The sequence below is a fragment of the Rattus rattus genome, chromosome 11 (genome assembly GCF_011064425.1).
Source record: "Rattus rattus isolate New Zealand chromosome 11, Rrattus_CSIRO_v1, whole genome shotgun sequence".
Lineage (NCBI taxonomy): Eukaryota > Metazoa > Chordata > Mammalia > Rodentia > Muridae > Rattus > Rattus rattus.
Window position 1 is genome coordinate 73,904,474 of NC_046164.1, and position 5,467 is coordinate 73,909,940.

At 48.6% G+C, this 5,467-nt stretch overlaps 1 non-coding gene across 1 annotated transcript; it reads left to right on the forward strand.

The window, feature by feature from the left end:
- Nucleotides 1–4,386: 4,386 nt before the first annotated feature.
- Nucleotides 4,387–4,449, forward strand: LOC116912935. Its single transcript, XR_004389505.1, has one exon. It is a non-coding gene; the product is annotated as a U7 small nuclear RNA (small nuclear RNA).
- Nucleotides 4,450–5,467: the final 1,018 nt, after the last annotated feature.

Here is a 5,467-nt window from a genome sequence, read left to right on the forward strand (position 1 = left end):
TGGCCTGTTTGTCGCTCCTTGGGCAGTCAGGATCAGGGGGACCATGGCAGCATGAAGACTTTCTGGATGCGGGTTGTAAGGGTGGCCGAGAGATGGAGGTGGTACCTGCTCATCTCACAAAGCATCTTGGTACCTCTCAGCCTAGGTCCTACTGATTAGGACGCTGCCAGAGAAGCCCACGTCAGCACATCCAGATATTCCTTCCTCAGCCTTCATTCTCTCTGTGGTCAGTGAGGCGGGTGCTGGGATGTCATGTAGAACAGATGATGCCCTTGTCGTAGCGAGAGACTGAGACCAGGGACATGGACAAGCAGATCTGTGCTCAGAAGCTGTCTTAGGGTTTTACTGCTGTGAGCAGACACCATGACCAAGGCAGCTCTCATAAGGATAATGTTTAATTGGGGCTGGCTTACAGGTTCAGAGGTTCAGTCCATTATCATCAAGGCGGAAACATGGCGGCATCCAGGCAGACATGGTGCAGGAGCGGCTGAGAGTTCTATATCTTCATCTGAAGGCTGCTAATGCAAGACTGACTTCCAAGCAGCTGGGATGAGGCTCTTAAAGCCCAAGCCCACAGTGACACACCCACTCCAACAGGGCCATAACTTCTAATAGTGCCACTCCCTGGGCCAAGCACATACAACCATCATAGAAGCTAAGCGCGTTAGGTTTAATTAATACTTTCAGATAGGAGAGTGAGACCACGTAACACTTGAGGGGCTTTACTTCCAGGTCTTCAGAGGTGGGGCCAGGCAGATCTCTGAGAGTTCCAGGCCAGCCAGAGCGTCCCAGTGAGACCCTGTCTCAAAAGAAAAGACAAAAATGCTGGGGAAATGTTTGCAAAGCTATCTCCTCTGGGGTCCAGGAGTGAAGCTCACTGTAGACCACTTGCCTTGTATACTGAAGGCCTGGGGGTGCAGTCCTCAGCACACAAAAAGAAGAGCCCACCCCCCAGCTCCCCATCCTGAGGATCCTCAGACACTTGTCTGAAAAGACTCTGCTCTCTGACCTCAACCAACGTTAAATTCACAATTCAGCTTGAGAAGTAAAAGACAAGGCTGAGGACGTCAGTGGGGCACATGCAAGTGGTGTCGTTCCTCAGCACTAAAAGTAATGAGAACCAAGATACAGAGTGGAAAGTAGTTGAGAACTATTGAGGGGCACTTTGGAGGCAAAGGCAAGTGGGTCTCCGTGAGTTCAAGGCCAGCATGGACTACATAGTGACTTCTAGGACAGCCAGGGTTATGTAGAGAGACACTGCCTCAAAAACCAGAAAAGTAAGAATTCGTCCGTGTCTGCAGGCTAGGGATATCTGTTGCTCGAGTGTTTGCCTAGAACTCATGAAACCCTGGGTTCCCTGCAACACATAAAGCAGCCTTACTGGTGCATGCCCATAATCCCAGCGTGAGGGAGAGTCAGGAGAGTCACAGATTCAAGGTCACTTTCTGCTGCATAGGAAGTTTGAGGGCAGCTGGACTACCTAACACATTATCTCAGCGATAAATAATAACTATTTTTGGAAGTATAGTCTAGTTTGCTAACTCAAAGACAAAGTAATTGTACCTTTTATTATAGTTTCAGTCAAGATTTTTCAAGCTTTTTTCCCCCTTATAGAACAATGCTGGAGCACTTTATAGACACATCCATGGTAGCTTGAATAGGAATGTGTTTCCCAGAGACTCGTGTCTAAATGCAGGGGCTGGCACTGTTAGGACATGTGGCCTTGTGAAGTGAAGAAGTGTGTCACTGGGGAGGCAAGCTTTGAAGTCAAACTAGGCCTCGTGTGACGGTCTCCTGCTGTCTGCGAATCAAGATGTGTAAACTCTCAGTTCCTCCAGCACTATGTCTGCCTGCATGCCATGCTTCCTACCTTGATGCTAGTGGGCTAAACCTCTGAAACAAAGCCAGCCCCAATTAAATGTTTCCCTTTACAAGAGTTGTCTCAGCCATGGTGTCTCTTCACAGACTGACTAAGACATCTACTCTAAGTAGATTATTCATGACAGCATGGGCCTCTCATACAGAAACTGCGTTTTCTGTCCTTTCAGCTGAGCATCTTAAAGATGAGGATTTGGGGGAAGATGGGCCTGCAAAGATGAGAGGGCTCAGTAGTTAAGAACGTGTACGTCTCTTATAGAGGCCCCCAGATTGTTTCCCAGCATCCATGGCGGGTGGCTTACAACGCCTGTAACTCCGCTTCAGGGATCCAATGCATCTGGTCCCTCCATAGCCCCTGCATTCATCCATATACACAACCACCTCCATTACACAGGCTTAACTTAAAAAAATGTTTCTTTCTTTTTTTTTTGGTTCTTTTTTTCGGAGCTGGGGATCGAACCCAGGGCCTTGTGCTTCCTAGGCAAGCACTCTACCACTAAGCTAAATCCCCAACCCCTAAAAAAATGTTTCTTAAGAGAAGCTGGGGCGTGGAGAGATGGCTCAGTGGTTAAGAGCACTGACTGCTCTCCCAGAGGTCCTGAGTTCAATTCCGAGCAACCACATGGTGGCTCACAACCATCTGTAATGGGATCTGATGCTCTCTTCTGGTGTGTCTGAAGACAGCGACAGTGTACTCATATATGATAAATAAATACATCTTTTTTTTTTTCTTTTTTTCGGAGCTGGGGACTGAACCCAGGGCCTTGCACTTGCTAGGCAAGTGCTCTACCGCTGAGCTAAATCCCCAACCCCATAAATACATCTTTTTAAGAAGAGAGAGAAGCTGGGAGACACCAATACCTGCCAAAGTAGAGTCCAGCAGGAGAATGGTACCTCAGGGTAGCCTAAAATGTCTATGTCTCACCCCACACTGCCCCATTCCTCTGACTCACAGAGATAGGCTCTCTTCAGCCAGAGGCCCTCAAACTACCTATGAGTACCTCACTATAAACTCATTCCAAAAGCACTTTCCCAAGCCCTACTCCAAATCTTCCAACTCAGCCGACCTGAGATGGGCCAAGGAAGAATTTTTTTTTTTTTTTAAGATTTATTCCTTTCTTATATATAAGTATACTGTAGCTGTCTTCAGACACACCGGAGGAAGGCATCAGATCTCTTTACAGATGGTTGTGAGCCACCATGTGGTTGCTGGGATTTGAACTCAGGACCTCTGGAAGAACAGTCGGGGCTCTTAACCACTGAGCCATCTCTCCAGCCCAGTAAGTATGTTTTTAACAATCTCCCCGAATGCCTTTTGTCCTAGCCCGTCTTCGAAGGCATTGAACTTTCTGTCCCTTCTCATCCCTCATTTTTGTTGGTGATGTAGAGCACAGGAGAGCCAGGTTTTCTACGCAGCACCTTCTCTGCTGTCTTCTGCAGTGTGAGCCTCTGAGGGTCCCCCCCACCCCACCCCCACCCAGTGCACACAGTAAAATCTTGTCTTTTTCCTGACCTAGTTGCCTGGGACTTTTTCCCTGCTGGCATCTTCTTGGTCTGGCTACTTTCAGGACTGTATTTCACCGCCTGTGCTGAATAAGATTAAAACAGGCTAAAAATAGTTCCTTTAATGGCCCCTGCATTGCAGCCGCCACTTCTGGTCTTGGCTGGAAGGGAGCCAAACTGACTCAGCTCAAAAGCTCACCTCTAGAAAGAGGCAGGGACTCTTGCGATGCTAAGCAGGCTCTGCTAGCTAGGTACAGCTTGTCCCCACCAGAAGACGTTTCTTTCTTTCAAAGAGCAAGCAGAACAAAGGAAGCCTTTGGCCTTAGGGAGAAAGGTAGTAAAACAAATGAGGAAGCTCATCCCCTCCGGATGCTTAGTGGAGCTGTCCACGCCTAGGGCGGGCAGATAGGGGAAAGACCTCAGAGCTGCTTCTACTGGAACTGTCCGTAACCTCCCTCCTAATCTCCCTCCGCAGTGCCTGAGCTAGGGCACACCCCAAGATGCAGCCCCTGCCAGCACTTGCCCTGAGCCAGAAAGCCCCATCCGTGTTCCTTGCCTTTATTTATTGTAGTGCCGGGGATCCAATACAGGGCAGCATTCTTGCTACCCATGCACCACTGGGATGCAGCCCTTAGCCCATCTGTCTTAGTATCTCTATTGCTGTGATGAAATACTACGACCAAAAGCGAGTTATGGAGGAAAGGCTTATTCACCTTACACTTCCACATCACCATGCATCATCAAAGGAAGTCAGAACAGCAAATCGAACAGGGCAGGAACCTAGAGGTAGGAGCTGATGCAGAGGCCAGGGCATGTGCGTGTGTTGTGTGCGAGCGTGTGTGCATGATGTGTGTGTGTGTGTGTGTGTTGCTGATTACTGGCTCCCTCCTCATGGCTTGCTCAGCCTTCTTTCTTATAGAACCCAGAACCACCAGCCCAGCAGTGACCACACCCACAACAGGCTGAACATGCCCCGATCAATCACTGATTAAGAAAACGCCTTACAAGTGTGACAGCTCTTTTAGAATTTGTCTAGCAGGTTTTCAGACTTCTGTTGGGAAAACCTGAAAAAAAAAAAAAGAAAAAGAAAACACCTTTCACGCTTTCTTGTTTATAGCCCAATATTCTGGAGGCGTTTTCTCAATTGAAGTTTCCCCCTCAAGCCCATGTCAAGTTGACATAAAAATCTAGCCAGGGCCCCGTGTTTGTCTTCCTAAAAACCAGCCTCTCTATTCTTGGTCTATCTGCTTGCTATAGTTGAGGATGACCCCGAACTCCTGACCCCCCCACCTCCACCTCCTAAATTCTGTGATCTCAGGTGTTCACTGCCACACCCAGCTTCTCCCTCACTTTCTACACAGCCTGCACTTTGCTGTTTTCTCTACAATCTAAAGGATCCGGGTTGTTTTAAGGGCGTTCACTGAGCGTCTCACTGAGCATGCTGATGAAACAAATCCCTCTCCCGAGAACGGCGCAGTTGCCGTACTCCACAGGAACTCCATCCCTGTCTGTGCACCTTATGTGTCCAACAGGCTCCAACCAGAGCAGACATTAAGCCTTTTCTTTAGGTGAGGCGCTGGACCAATCATAATCTCTCATTTCTGACCTATTTAATTGCAGCCGCTGCCAAGATTCGTGGATTCCCTTTTTGGCATGGATGGGGTGGGTTGAGAAGTCTCAATATGTAGGTCCTACTGGCCTTGAACCAGATACTCCCCTGCCTTTGTCTGCTGGGACTACGGTACACTGTACACTACACCATGCTCCCTTCGTCTTTACAGTGGAGGAAACTGGCTCAGGTGCTGGCGATGTGGTCCTTAATATCTCTGGGCACCATTATTCAGTTCATTCCATAGTCTGAGAGTAGGAGGTGCTGTTCCCAAACGGGAAAGATGTAATTCTCTACAAGGACTGGAAGCTACAGAGAAAAAAAGCCACCAGAGGCCCCTAGAACAACTCCTGTGACAGACATGTGATAGCTTATGTGCCAAGTTGTTTCTGTGCTTGGGGGGAGGGGTCCCACATGCACAGTTCAAGTCTGTATAGGTCAGGGGACAACTACAGGGCCCTCACCCAGGGCTTCTGC